General features: G+C 35.4%; 1 long non-coding RNA gene across 1 annotated transcript; it reads left to right on the top strand.

The window, feature by feature from the left end:
- Positions 1-212: 212 nt before the first annotated feature.
- LOC138331162 (uncharacterized) lies at positions 213-2,357 on the top strand. The gene is made up of 3 exons (XR_011209672.1): positions 213-287; positions 1,005-1,182; positions 1,514-2,357. It is a non-coding gene; the product is annotated as an uncharacterized lncRNA (long non-coding RNA).
- Positions 2,358-16,952: the final 14,595 nt, after the last annotated feature.

The following is a 16,952-nucleotide window of genomic DNA, read 5'->3' on the forward strand; positions in this document are numbered from 1 at the left end:
CCATTTAATTAAAACACGACACTGAACAAACAATCCATAGCTTCAAAAATCATAAAGACAATCCATAATAAACAACAATAAAGATAGATTTGGTAACTACTGCTGCAAAAATATCTTTATAATAGCATCGGATCCGATATGGACAAATTATCGTATCTGAAAACAATATTTTAAGTATATTTGATATTGTAGGAGTATGCCGGTGAATGTTGCCGGTGAATGTCGACCACAGCTGTTTGACAAATGAAAAGTGTAGAAACTCGGAGGATATTACTGCGATGGCGTAGGTATGTCCCTTGTTTCCTTGTGTAGTAATTATATACTTGTAGTTAGACAATCCCTACCTGATATTGTTTCATTTTTATCTGTATCTGCGGCATTAAGTTTAATTTGGTCCGATGTCAATAAAACTACATGAAACATGATTTTGAACCTAACTATCCTAGCTATGTCATACATGTAACTTATTGAAAACAGAAATGGTTTAAGTCAGGATGTCGAAATCAGTGATGTAGCACTATGAATCTAATTTCAATTTGATCAATGTATCATATTCTAGTATCACTATCATTGTGTTGATATCCACTTCTGGATTATATCATAGTGAAAATGAGGTCATTTCAGAAGAGATAAACTGACCAACCACATGCCTTGAAAGATCTTATTTACATAGAGCGACGCACAATTTCAAACACGTGCAATGTATTGTTGTTAGATTATTTGATGTAGCATCTGTTGTCGCACACATAACCTTCAGTTTTGCTATGGCATAGTCCTGTGGTGCATGTCACCACAGTGATAGTAACCCCTGGAAGAAAATCGATGACGGTGTTGTATTATAATATATTGTAACCAACTTTATTTCATGGGCACTGTACTTTAATATTCAAATTTTAAAAAAATACGCCGAGATAAACTTTCGCGAATTTACTTTGGTCATGAAATTCGCGAAAGCACATCTCACGCGGTTGTTTTGCAGTATTTGTTTCTGTATATTTTTTCAGACCTCTGTTCCTCATTGCCGCCGGATGATTCACCAAATACATACGTCATTGATGGACCTAAAGGGATCGCGACCTATTGGTGTCCTGCTTGGCTTTGGCTACAATAGTGGAGAAAGGCATGCATACTGCGACCCCTTGACGAACACCTGGAGTTCTCCTAATTTTGTATGCGCCGCAGGTTAGTTATAGTAACAACCATCATGTTATGTACTTTTCAAAGTAAACAAACAACAGAACAATTTACGAGTACAAAGTGATATATAAGGTTAGAGTGGAGGCATCGACACTTTTTATCAACTTAGTTATGATCAAGTACACATAAGAAGTGATATATAGGCATACCAAAAATCTCTAGTTTAAACGAGGTTTTAAACTTTAAGAATTGTATAAAAAGAAAGTGTTGTTAGAGAGTCTCGTCTTAAGATTTAGGAAATATGGTCAGGACATTCGAAGGGAATCATATGGGTGTTTTTCCCTGTTCTTCAGCAATTGTTTTTTTTTATTTTCAGCTAAGGACTGCTACAATGTTACTGAATATGAAGGTAAAATAACCTGTACGAAAAGCGGGAAGACATGTCAGCGATGGGACCAACAACAACCTCATTCCCATCGATACTTCGATACTTTACGGATAGAAGTGACTTTCATAACTACTGCCGGATAACACTCCTAAAATCCGTCAAGATCAGCATATACATGACGTTTTTGTAGTTTCATGGAAATTTGGTGGTATTCCCTGCAACGAAATGAAAAGGTCAAATGGAATCACCCTGTCTGGATGCCTGTCTATGTGTCGTTCCCTTATCGTGTCCAGTCAACTCCTCCTTAACAGCGAACTTTTTTTTCGTATAAAACTTAAACAATTTCTAAGATAATTTAATTTTCTGAATATTGCGGTTGTCATGGTTACCAGGTCACTATATACACGTTTTGTAAAATAATCAATGACTTTTTAATTTTCGACCAATTTTGTTTAAACTTGGTCAGTAATTGCGTCATTGACTGTCATTATTTGACACATCACATGTTTTAAAAACAGTTACTATGTTACTATGGAAACATAACGGAGACTTAAAATTTGTCAAAATGTAGATATTGGAGATAATTGCTAACTATGCTAAGCATGGCAATATCAAACTGTTTTGGGGAGGTGTGATTTAAATTTCATGGTATGAAATGAAGGGTAGTAGTGTATTAGTTAGCCATTATACTTATACTTCTAGTTTTCTCTATTGAAAAAAAAAATCAATTTACTTTATTCATTATTTTAAATATATATATTTCATAGTCATTCCATACTTGCTGACCCATTTGTTTCTGTATATAGTCCATTGTTTCTTTTGTCTTATTAAATAAACAACACGCTATGTATAATATGATGATTTTTTTCCTTTTTTTTATTTTGTTTATGTGCCGATATAAAAGAAGCAAAACCATAAAAGTACGAATTTTATGCGATAATCTGTTTTGATAGAGACATTTGTAAACTGTAAATCAACTTTCTTTCGCGTGAGGTTTATTTTCGCGAATTTCGCTATCAAGGTAAATTTCCGGAGTGTTATCACTGCGAAATGACCTTCCTCAATTCTTGCATAATTAAATTCAAATGTAATTTCATTTGATTTTAAATCCGCTTTTCCTAACCTCCGCGAAAATGTTTTGAAACGGAAATCGCAAAATTTAGTAGCCGCGAAGGAAAGTGGATTTACTGTAACTGTTGTGGAGCTTGTTGGTTTGTTGGATATTGTTTGTTTTCTTATTAATAATGTAGTACACAAGAGAGAAAAAAACAGGTGATAAAAACAACAACCCTAAACAGTTAAAACACCTTTTTTAAAATATTAATTTTGTTTAGACATAAAGGTGGTTTCCGTTTTCCCAAGTCACGCATTTAGAATAAATGTCACTTTGTCAATGTCAGACAGTCACAGATGAGAATTAAGATATTAAAATACAAAACGCCGTACGTAAATATATATAGTGTCCACAGGGAGACGTCTACATTATTCAGTATGTACACGTCAAGGGATTTTATTTTATTAGTTTTAACTTCCTGTTTACATCTAAGGGCATTTAAAGGTACATCACCCGAAAATGTTGTTAGCTTACCGTTACTTGAAATCCTCTAATAATTTGCCAACTGAATGCAGTTCAATGCTCAATTGACTAATGATATTTAACAATATCAAGCGAGATAACTCGTACTGATTATAACTGATAAATTATGAGTCACTGCAGACTATCATAATTTGTATGCCAATGCAAGGAAATTCCGGATTTTCAATTTCAAGTCAACACAAATTCATCAAAAATCCTCTATTGAGTACTAGAAACTTAAAAAAGAAAAAAATTCAAATTGTTTTTCGGTATCATAAAAAATTTGTTCACCTCCACTCCCTAATATTGTAGAAAGTTAATATTTACTCTCCAATGTAATACATCTTATAGGAAAATATCGCCTTGCCACCGAGCCCATACTTGTAAAGTAGCGATAGAAGATCAAAGACATTGTTGTCTGTTACTCGTCTATTGCAAATTTAGACTTGGTTTGTCATGATTTAATAACAGTCATGGTTATTTAAGGACGTCCTCCCCAGACAGAACCAAGAGCCTACCCCACAAGGGCAAATACTCAACCGAAGACCAAACGTGAGGTGGTGTCAAGAAAATTAGTAAGGAAGAAGCTGCTTCTCTTGCATGATAATATAAATCGACCAAATTTTATAAATCGACCAAACTCTTGTTTTTTATGGCAATATATAGTTTTTGTCTACAGTGTTTCCTAACTTCCAATCGTCTTCCTTGACAATGCCTTACTCTTGGGCTTAATTTGAGCATGCGACGTTGTGCGGAAAGCTTTAAATAAGCCTATACTCTGTGTCTCTGTTCCTTCTAAGCTCTCAGCATATAAGGCCGATTGGTTTGTCTGTTGTCAGTGTAACGTGACCGGGTGGGGTGTGCTGTTCGGTATCATTAGTGTCATGCGTCAGTGAAATATCACTATCGAAAAAACAAGAGTTTAACTAGTACTTGGATACACACCATGAATGTACCACAGAATCCCAAAATCTTTCACATATGCACTCCACCAACGCATTGCATAAAAAGGAAGTCATCCTCAAATAGCCTTCGCTGTTTATTACGCATTATCAAGAAACCAATCAACCATATGAAACAACACGAGTATGCCTAAAACTACAGCGAACGCTACGCGCAACACATAATATGCAGAGGAAACCATTCTTATTCACTGTTTGACGATGCCCAATATTAAATCGATTCGAATCCAAGAAAGAAATCATTGTTCTTTAAAGGGACTACCTTTTCGAAACGGCTTCTATTTTTTAAACTGGAATGTAGAAAGAGAATGATAATTTTGTAGAGTCGCAAAAGTAATTAACCTACTGTTAATACTACACATGTCATCACTTTCGGAACAATTAAACTTAAAAACATTTAATGTTAATTTCCATAACGCGGGTCGTATTATGTTTCCCGCCGTCGTCCTAAGTACCGAGCGTTTGTTTACTACCATTGCACCAGACGGCAACACAGTGAAATGAATCTTCACTGTTAACATAGTTTACGCAGGAAATCTTGCAATTGTTTGGTATTGTAACCTAATCTTAGGCCATTGATATATATTTCCTTATGTTATCAACGTTTTTAAGAAACTTTATATTTTTGTTTCGGAAAGGTAGTGGGCCTTTAATGAACAAAGATCTATAAATGACGTCTCGACATTTTTCGTTCATGGAATCAATGATATTAGTATACCGTCGAATTTGTTTAATGTAGATGAGTTGAATATAGAAAATGAAACTGAGAATGTGATGCTAAAATCCAATTTGTTTCTAAAGTACTACTTATCCCGTTGTGTTTTGTCCAATCAATCATTCATAAAGTTGAACAAATAGATCATCCAGATGAAATGTAAGATCGATATCATCATATTTCAGTGTAGCTTAGAAAATGGTCTGGATCTTCAAAGTGAACACCGTGCCATGTAGTTTCCCTACGGGTCTAACCGGCTGTTTGAAGTACCCAGGAGTTTTTGGTACCACGAATCAATTGAATTCAAGTGACATTGGAAATAGTGAATTTCTTCCGATATAATTTGGACCCTTCGCATGACACTGAATAGTACAAAAGTTTCAAACCAAACATTGTCATGTGATAGCAATGTTGGTGAATAATAGCCGCAATACATCTCTCGGCTAGAGAGAAATTCTCTTTACATCGGTAAAACCAGTTATCTACATGTTCCGAGTTCGATCTCTCGAAGCGGTGTATATATGTATGAAGTAATCCTATGCTCTGTTACACTATCAAATTTACAGAGGACAGTCTTAATCATGAACGTAATGTTGTTTTAGATGTTCGAGTAACGTTTTAAGGATCTTGTTCAAAGCAACATTATAAACCTTCCACCAAGCCTGGACTATCTGTGTAACTACTATTGTTAAATGTTCAACCAGTTTACATCCTACAGGAACGAATGATTTACAACGAGTCACAACTATTAGGAGTTGTAGAAAAAGGAAATATAATAAGATAACAGCATTTCCAGATTTTATTATTATCAAACAAATTATACTGGAGAGAAGAATCACAGAAATTCGTGGAATTTAACTCATAAAACCTCTTTTTATAGATAAAACTGAACATTGATTTAATTTCCGACGAGATGTTTCACATGATAAGTCGATTTTGTGCGTTCGTGTTTTGTGCTTTTCTTTTTCAACCTCAGAAAGCAGTTTCGCAAACATGTTTGACTTTGGACCAGACACTACTCGAAAGGCAGGCGGTTGTGAATGGAAACGTTTTCAGAACACTGACCGAGATCTCCCCGATCATGTGTATGAAGGAATGTCTGTCTATGCCTGTATGTAGATCTGTCAATATCTATCCTGATATGTTAAAGTGTGAAGTGTTGTTACATAACTCTACTGAAGCTCTGAATGGTGTAGCGTTTTCTTCCGATGGAATGACTATCGACGCTGTGGACATACCCAAGGTAAGACACATGCCACGCGTTATACAGTTTGGTTTGGTGTGATTTCTTTGATTAATATGATGCGGTGTAGATGTCTGTATATTTGGGCAGGCTGGGGTATATTCGTATTGTGTCTTCTTGTAACAGTGGAACTCTTGTCCTTTTTATAGTGCTATCTCTCTGAAGCCTACCGCCGAAGACACCAAACAAGAACACCTCTTCTGGTTAAATTATAATTATAACGGGCGAACCAGTCGTCCCAATCCATTTAAACAGAATGCTAAGCAAGAGCAGAAACTACCACTTTTATAGACTTGTTTTTCACAACCAGGCGACAAAATCCAAACCTTTCTTCTTATACTCACTCATAATCAAGAAGAGCTTTTGATATGTTATTCACCACCAAAAGTTACCAACATTTCCAGAATTTATAGTGCATAGGATTTGATTTTGAAAGCACAAATAAAAGCTGAACGTTACTCTAGTTCAGGGCAATAAGTACACACAGTCATACAATGAAGCCAAGGCGTGGTACGTTTTCATTTTACATTTTTACAATTGGTAATTGTTAGGTGATTTCCGAAGGTATGTTTCTATATAAACAAACATACATAAGGCATGAAAAACAAGAATGCCCTGCAGGTAGGGCGTTAGAAATATACGTGCTGCCCTGATAGTAAAGGCGAAAAAATTTAGGATCTTATCTTTTCTCTTCTTCCTTACTGACTTGATTCTTCCGTCTCCCTTGACACCACCTCACTTTTGGCCTTCTGTAGAGTGCTCGCCCCTGTGAGGTAGGCTTTGGGTCTGTCCCCTGGCCGAGACACACCAAAAATCTAAAAAAGTGGTAGTTTCTGCTCCTGCTTAGCACTCGGCAAACAGGGAGTAGGACGACTGGTTCGCTCGTTGTCAGTATAATGTGACCGGGTGGGATGTGTTGCTTGATGTCTTCGGCAGCATGCTCCAGTGATATAACACTCAAAAAGGGCAACAGTTCCACTATACAAGAAGACTATACACGAACATACCGCAGTCTCCCAAGACATGCACCTCGCATATCACACACGCTGCACACTGAACATGGGAGGCCGTCCTTGCATGACCCTGGCTATAAATAGAACGTTATATAATTAAACAAAGTGACAAATAAAGAAAACAATAATTTTACAGTGCATTTATTCAGTGTTGTAACTAATGTTTACAAGGCAGTGTACAGGATTTGCATATGCAATTGAATAGTTTTCACAGCCTAATTCACCAAACCTTATGATTTGCAATAGATTACCGACGAGAAAATAACATCAAGCGTCAAAAGGTTTGTCCAGTTATGACGCATATAACTTTAATGTATATTTGATGTTGTAGGAGTTTGGCGGAGGATGTCGGAACCACAGCTGCCTACAAGGTGAAAAATGTTTAGAGAATAATCTCGGAGGATATAAATGTGCTGAAATTCGTACGTATGACTTTTTAAAAGTTTCCTTTTCGAAAACTGCCACATGTTTTTTTAAACGACCAGAAATAGAAGTCTGGATCAAGTTTGAACATAAAGTATTTTATTTTGTATACTTACAACACTAGCTGTGTATTTATTGCTTACAGTCTTGAGGCCTTGAATATAAGTTGGATGATAATCAATGCAAAGCTGGACATTCATCGTTTGTCTCTGATACCATGCTGAAGTGCGATAATGCTATAGAACGGGCGAACGCACCTATCCGCAGTTATTAGCCAGATAATCGATAAAATAAAGTAAAATTAGATTTATTATAATCGAGAAAATAGTTGGACCGTTTGCCCTTACTAGCTGTTAGGGACAGAACGTCATTATTGTCACAATTGATGACAATAAAATATTTTTTTTTAAATATCATAACATTAAGTCTGGTGAAACATGTGTTTTTTTTTTAGAAATTTGTTACATCTTATATTACAGAGTTCTGTTCCGGCTCACCTCCTCCATACATATACGATTTCACAATTGACAGATCCAAAGGAGTGTCAGTCGCTACTTACTTGTGTCCAGAAGGTTTCGGCTACAATGCAGGAGACAGGCATTCATATTGTGATCCAATAGCGGACACGTGGAGTATTCCAAATCTGATATGCGCATATGGTGTGTAAATACCGTTAATTCAAATGAATTTCATCTACGACGATTTTTGGTACAGTCTCGGTGAAATTAAGTTTTTTTTTTATGTCTGGTACCTTTAACGGAGATTTACGACCTCTGGTACCTTTAACGGAGATTTACGACCTTGATAAACTGTTACATGTGAGCTGCCATCTTATACTGAGCTCTGTACCACAAATTGACCATGTTCAAAACAAACACATTTTGTATTATCTTCTCAAAGAATATTACATATTTGAAAGAATTTTACAATGTAATACTTTATATATTGCCAAATCTACACATAAAACTTATGCAATTTTATAATAAATTTATGATTTAGATAAATACATGGTGTCTCAAAAAATGCCCGTCATTAGCAGGTTTAGACCTTTGGCAGTACTAAACCTTTATTGAAAATTCTAAATGCTTTTGAGAGCTGGTGTATCCTAATTTAACTTAATTTGGTACACGTGTACTGATTATATCACCATTACGTGTACATGTAACTTACAACGCCCTTTTTTCTGGTAGGCCCTCTACTTTTCCGAAACGGCCTTTAAAACGAGATTGATAATTTTGTATATAGTCCAAAACGATATTTTCTTACCATTAATACTTCTCTTAAAATAATCTTCTAAACAATTTTATTAAATAAATACAATATTAAAAATTTCATATCGCGGGCCTTCTTTCTTATTATTCCGAGTTAGTTTAACTGCGCCAGACAGCAAAACAGCGAAATGAAACACTGCTTATATTGATTATTCGAGAAAACTTGTGGTGTTGTTTCTGAAAGATAATGGCCTTTAAATAAGATTATCGTATATATACCGTATCTGTTTATTAATTTGATTAATTAACTTACTATTAACAGCCAGGGTCATGCAAGAACGGTCTCCTATAAATGAACTTAATTAAGCGGCAGTTTCATATATAATTCAACGTTTTACGCGCTGTCTATGAAATGCCAATTCATGTACAGCGTTAGATTTTCTTGATATTTCTAGTATTGAACCACTGAGCTGTGCTAATTTACATCCGCACTAATAAACCTAATTTACAGTTTTTCGCATTAACGCTCCAATTTGACCTTGACTAGGTATACCTACGATATGTACGATTACAGAATATATTTCATGACTTATAACATTCGCCGATTGTTTCCATTACAGGTATACCCGGCGGTTGTGGAATTCCCCCTCCTTTGTCTATCCCCCACAATCTCGACTGGAGATACGAAGGAAACCTATTCAACTCTATATACACGTGTCCGAGCGTCACCGACCCCGAACCAATGGAATACTGCCCACACACACTCTGTACAGGGGTCGAAGAGTGGACATCCGGAGCGAACCTCTCATGTTCAGGTATGTATGTATGTCGGGTATGCTGCGATACTGTCAACCAAATCTTTTTCGCGACTACTAAATTTCGCTATTTCCTTTTCAATGCATTTTCGCAGAGATAAAATTTCGCGGATTTAAAATTAAATGGAAATGTTTTTGAATTGTAATGGAAGATATTAATTCGCGGAGATAAACTTTCGCAAATTTAACATGATCGCGTAATTCCCAAATGGAAATCGCACGCGAAAGAAAGTTTGTTTTCAGAACACGACAACATGGAATATTAGGCCATGGGCTAGGAGGGTCCCACATGCACCCCCCCCCCCCCAAACCTCCGAACCAATATTTTTCTGAACCCTTATGACTCACTGATCACAAATCCAAATGTTAACATTGCATAAGTTGGGATGAACTTCCGGTTATGACGTCATCAAGATGGCCGCCATCTCGAATTTCACTAAATATTGAAAAATAGTCATAACATTAACATTTTTCAACCGAAGTAGACAAATGAGGTATCAAAATGACCACAATAGAACAACAAATACATATCAGGACCAAAAAACCCAATATATGTAGTGATTTCTACGCAGGAAATGAAAAAATCGGATTTAAAGCTCAAAAATGGTGATTTTTCAGCAAATTTTTCATATTTTGTTTGACGCAGCAAAAATGTTTCCCAACAGCAATCTATTATTTCTAATAGGTTTTTTGACCACTTATCAATCAGTGTAAGCAACGAAAACAACCAAAACCAATGTTAACATCGTATAAGTTCCGGTTATGACGTCATCAAGATGGCCACCATCTCGAATTTCACTGAAAAATGAAAAATAGTCAAAACATTGACATTTTTCAAATGAAGTAGACAAATGAGGCATCAAAATGACCACAATAGAACAACAAATACATATCAGGACCAAATAATCCAATATGTGTAGTGATTTGTACGGAAAAAATAAAAAAATAAGCTTTTAAGCTCAAAAATGGTGATTTTTCAGCAAATTTTTCATACTTGGCTTGACGCAGCAGAAATGTTTCCCAACAACAAATTATTACTCGTATTCAGTTATTTAAACTCCTATCAATCAGTAAAAACAAAAACAACAACAACAATATATAGAAATGCAAAAAAAGAATTATTGTTATACCCTCAATTTTGTAGATTAGCAGCGTCTCAAAAGTAACACAACACCTACTGACAAATGTAACCTAAGCTAAGCCTGTGTTTCCGTTAATATCATTAACAGTTCCCAAAGCGTTTGTGTCTTCGAAAATGAGCACATTCATTGTTTATTTCCTATGCATAGCATAAGCAAAATGTCAGATGGTTACTACAATGTCACTTATATGTCTTTCACTGGTTCTCAATGATAACCATTATTATTGTGCGTGCTTTCTCGCCTCACTGACCTATCCATTGAAGAGACACGGCATATCTGGTAGCTGGTACATGCAGTCCGAATCAGAATACTCGAGATATCAGTATCCAATTCGTCGAAAGCCAGATCGACGTCTTCGATGTCGATGAGCTCATGTGACACTGCATTACCAGTGTTTTTTCTAGCCTTTTATGACCCATCCACGGCCAGAGTTCATATCAGGAACAACAGGTTCAGGGATGTGGGATCTCTTTCAGATTCTAACATATCGTACGTATATGCTGTTTCAGACTTCTCCGGCATAATGGAAATTACACCAAATGCACATTCTTCCAATGGTGGATTGGTTCTCCTTAGCACATAACTCCATAATTCGTATGAAGAACTATTCATCAATCTTGTTGACCCTCGTGCAACCATAAATGGCACAGGTGATATCATCGAGGTCATTAATGAGGGCATAAATGTTAAATGTTTTTCATTGGTCTGACTTTTCCCACTCCCTTGAAGGTGCTGGTTGTGTCACATCTGGTGTATGCACAAAGAGACCATTGAAGACTCTCCAGTAGAAAGTTCTCTAAAGTGCTTTCCAGACTTGGCAAAGAGTGAAACTTCACTGCAGACCTCATTTATGACCTCAAAGAATCCACCTGTGCCACTTATGGTCACTGAGGTTCACAAGAATGAGGAATTGTGCTTCATACGAATTAAGGAGAACCAACTCAACCCTCCGCAGAATGTTGATCTGGTGTCTTTTCCATCATGCCAGGGAAGTCTGGAACATCATATACGATATGTGAATCTAGGTGAAACTAGGTTGGAAAAAGGAAGAGCTCCCACATCCCTGAAGCCGATGTTTCTGATCTTAACTCTGACCATGGATAGTTGACAAGTTAGAACCACGATGGTAACCCGGTAATGTAATGTCACATCAGGTCACCGAGGTCGAAGACGACACTCTGGCGAGAAAGCACGCACAACGAAAATGATTACCATTAAGAAATAATGAAAGAAATATGTGACACTGTAGTAACCATCTTATATTTCCTTGCGTTATACACAGGAAATAAACAATGGATGTGCTCATTCTAAAAGACACAATATGTTTCGAAAAGTGTCATGATATTTACGGAACTTTAATTTGATACCCTATAGCTATTAGTTAGCGTTTTGCTGTAATAATTCATTTTGAGAGGCTACTAGTCTACAAAATTTCGAATATGAAAATGGATTATTTTGAAGTCCCACTTAGATATTCAGCCAACTTTAAATTCAAATTTGTTAAGATATAAATCGTCAATAGCCAATGTTATATTCAGGAAATTCCAAGACACCAGGAAAATGTAGTGTTAGCGGTTTGGAAAAAATAACAATCATATGCCGCATCCGGTGATGTTTTCTAAACCAAATGATGGTATAACAATTCTCTTTTGCATTTCTATATATTTTTGTTGTTGTTGTTTTAACCGATTGATAAGAGGTCAAATAACTGATTGTGAATAATAATTTGTTGTTGAGAAACAATTTTGCTGCGTCAAGCCAAATATGAAAAAATGCTGAAAATTACTATTTTTGAGCTGAAAATATTATTTTTTTTCATTTCCTGCGTTCAAATCACAGTGTTATCAGTGTTAAGACTATTCTTCATTTTAAGTGAAATTCGAGATGGTGGCCATCTTGATGACGTCATAACCGGAACCTATACAATGTTAACATTGGTTTTTGTTGTTTAAACTTTTTTGAAATAATAGATTGTTGTTGGGAAACATTTTTGCTGCGTCAAACAAAATATGAAAAATTTGCTGAAAAATTTTTAAGCTTTAAATCCGATTTTTCATTTCCTGCGTAGAAATCACTACATATATTGGATTTTTTTGGTCCTGATATGTATTTGTTGTTCTATTGTGGTCATTTTGATACCTCATTTGTCTACTTCGGTTGAAAAATGTTAATGTTATGACTATTTTCAATTTTTAGTGAAATTCGAGATGGCGGCCATCTGGATGACGTCATAACCGGAAGTTCATCCCAACTTAGGCAATGTTAACATTTGGATTTGTGATCAGTGGGTCATAAGGGTTCAGAAAAATATGGCCTAAAAGGAAGAGGGTAACTCAGCTATTTATCTGCTGATTTTTGTACATTTGATATATCTCACAACGTACAATTTTCAAATTTGGTAATAGTTTTGATAGATAGCTCGTATGCGCAGATACAAATCTTCAGATGTAAAAAAAAAAATAATAATAATAATTGTATAGTCCGCGGGCCATACGGTACTGTAATACTAACTTAAATGTATGCTACACAAGCGATTTTCATACAAAATAAAACGTGTAATAATAATGAAAATAATGTAGGTACACGTGAAAGTAATTGGTATAAAACTTCTTGGTTTAGCCTGTGTATAAAATTATTTCATCACTAAATGACCCGTTCAGCAATGTCATAAATATCGTAAGACAAACGTGTGATAAAAATATTGTGACGTCACATGTAATAATGACGTCATGATCAAAACATGACGTCTCACGATTGTCTCGATAAACGTAAACATCAAATCCGAGCCTGATTTTGCCACTCTTATATACAAATGAGATTGAATGTTTTGTCTCCATTTTCATAAATATTAGTTATGTGATAAATATAATCTTACACTCGTTGCTACATAATATGAAATTTATTAAACTCGTTAAATATGGCTAAATTATTTAACTAGTTAACTAAATTTCATATGACATATAGAAACTCATGTAAGATCCTCTATTTCGAAAACGTTCTTTTCCAGCTAAGGACTGCTACAACACCACTGCATATGAAGGCAAAATCACCTGTACGAAGAGTGGAAGGACCTGTCAGCGATGGGACCAGCAAACACCTCACATCCATAACTACTATACTGATAGAAGTGACTTTCATAACTACTGTCGGATTTCCTTTGATCTATTAATTCCCTGGTGTTTCACCACGGATATCTACATTCGGTGAGAATTTTGTCCCGTTTACAGATGCTAGATGTTTAAAATTTGTTTGATGTGTTGCTGCAGCATATTCCTTTATCAACAAATCGTTTGTGTTCTACACGGATTTTCTCTTTCGTTGGGAATTTGGTTGGACATATGCTGGATGTTCAAATATTGCTTGATGTGTTACTACAACAGATTCCTTGATCAACAAATCCATGGTGTTTTACACGGATATCCTCCACCGGTGGCAATTTTGTCCAATTCCCGAATGATATATGTTCAAAAGTTGCTTGATGTATTTTTAGCCTACCATCATCAGATTTCTATTATTACTCTCGGATAACACCATTTAGGGAACAACCCTGGTGTCAATATATATAATCTCTGGAGTGAGAATATTGCCCAGTGTACAAATGCTATGATTCGCAGGACTCCAAACATCCGTCAAGGTTACCATCTACGTACGTAGGTTAACCATAAATGATTGTAAGAATGCTGGAATGTCCAAGGCCAATTATTGCCATTAAAGTAGGGCGTTAATTTTTGGTTGTGTGCATTGACTAACAACTAAGGTCATCATCTAAGGATGGCGTGTATGTGGTGTGTTGCGTGTTTTAGTGAAATAGCACTCATAAAAGGACAAGAGTCCCTCTATACCGCAGCATCCCAAAACAGACATTCACACAAGCGAAACATTGCAGCAGGGAATGTCGTTTCTTTAAAGACCCTTTCTCTGTGTAGAATGTGAAATGGAATCAACCAACACGAGTGCAATAAACATCTTTCTTTCATACCTACGGGTGTAAAACTGGCTGGTCTAGGGCAATACATGCATGCCGCCTGAGGCTGTATTGCATGGCTACCCATGCAATAAAGCCTCGTGACGTCACGGCGTCAACAAATTTTCTATTTCCTCGGTAAAATTTTAACATTTTTTCACAAATTTCACTGGTTTTACCATAAAAGATGCAAACAATGGATTTTTTGTTGAAAATATCACATAATTTTTTAATGTATGAAAAATTGACTTTCAGCTGTGGATTTCTTCGAATTTATTTCAAAATAGCGGGATTTTTTAGTTGTAAAATTGCAATAAAACGTTGAGGTATGAAAGAAAAATACTCTTTCATAAGTGGATATGAAGGATAAGGATATTCTACCCTCGGGATCACAAAATGTTGCAAAACCGTCGGCAAGCCTCGGGTTTTACTACATTTTGTGGCCCTCGGGTAGAATATTCCTATCCATCATATCCACATATGAAAGAGTCTTATATTATTTAAGCATTGATGTCACTATTGTTAATTTCATCGGGTTATGAAATAAATTTTGTTTGGAAATTGTGTGAATCCGCGTAGCGATTTCCCAAGGTATTATTTTTTTCCGAATCAATATACAACGTCAATGTTTCTATTGTGACGTCACGATTACGTCGGGATTTCGCGCCATTCATACTGGTATGAAAAAAATCGGCCAATCAGAATGCCACTTGTTAATTAAAAAAAATGCATATCATATATAAACGTTACGTACGAATAAATTACTGATTGTGTAAAAAAAGTATTTTTACAAAATCATCACTTTCCATTCAGAAGAAAATATCAAGAAATGCAATAAAATAAAATGGAAAAAGTCCCTCGAAAATTAAAATAGAATAAAACTGAAAAAAATACGGATCTGTTAAACTTTTTTTCATTTTTGCGTAGTATTGAAAAAAGGGGCTAAGTAACATTTTTTATCATTTTAAATTATCGATTGTGTAAAATACTAAAAATAGGTAAAAGCTTTCGCCGTTTTTACCAATCACTGATTCAAGTAACCTATGTCGCCCTGTGATATCACAGCGCGTAATGAAAATTAAAAATACATGACGAAACCCATAAATAGTCTTATCTAATAAACCACAGGGATTTGTTTACATGATTCACCAGCTAGAATATTATATTAAGATAACTTATTTCCAACCAAGCAAGTGGAAATATTCATTTTCGTAGTTTTGTTTGTTTGTTTGTTTGTTGTTTTGTTTTCCAACAAGTACATTTCATGACAAAAATCAATTAAAGATGCTCCACCGCTGACAAATGATATTTTTTTCACTATCAAAAACAGGATCAGACAATTTAGTATTTTCATTCAGTTACAAAAGTTACTTACTTTACACCATTACCACTATTGGAAAGTTTGAGCTTCTAATTTTATTTCAAGGTAGAAATATCATAAAATACTGCTCATGCACAAAAAACAAATTAAGTATTTTTTATTATATTTTTTTGTGTTTGTTAGACATATAAATAAACGATTAAACACCAATTGTTGTTCAAATGATGAGTATCATTTATGGTCTGTCGGCGGTGGAGCATCTTTAAGGCAAAGTGAATTATCATACACAAAATGGTTTGGCATACGTTCAAGCAAACTTCAAACACAGCCTCAACATTACAATTGAATCAAATAGTATCACTCAAATTCTGCTTGCGCTTTTTTTCCTGAATTGAAGGATATATAGATTTCCACAAATAAGCTTCTTCTTTAGATGTAGCTGCGATGACGTAGCTCTGAACGACGGACGGAAGATTTCTGACAGATGGTCGTCGTCAGAGCTACGATTCCGTCCCATTGCCCGTAGTGTTGCAAAACATCCAGCGGTGAAAATGTTGCATTTCATGTGTGTCATGTAATTTTTTAATTAAATTCAACAATACCAAACATTTTAAACATAAAATGATTATTTATTTACCCACCTCCATGTCTTAATTATGTTTTGAAGCACTTTTGAATGGCTCGCATCTCCGACACGGCTCACTTGGCCGCCATGATGCTTCTCGTTAGAAAGTCTCGCGCTCCAAATATGGCACCTAGTACCATATATGGAATGACCTACAAATTTTCACTTCGAAAGAAATAAATGTTACAAAGTTTTTAACATGAACTTTAAAAATTCTTTTTTGCTTAATTCTTAATAATACTTACATTTGTTCAGTTTCACCATATTTTTTCTTAGTTTGTTGGCTTTTTAAAACTTTTAAACATAATTTACCTGTTGAGTGTTTCATTTCGTCACAGTTTCCGGTAAATCAAAATGGCGGCGTATTTGAACAGAATTATACATGTGTTGTGTTTGCCTTGGATTTTACCACTAATA

Source organism: Argopecten irradians, chromosome 9, assembly GCF_041381155.1.
Source record: "Argopecten irradians isolate NY chromosome 9, Ai_NY, whole genome shotgun sequence".
Classification (NCBI taxonomy): Eukaryota; Metazoa; Mollusca; class Bivalvia; order Pectinida; family Pectinidae; genus Argopecten; species Argopecten irradians.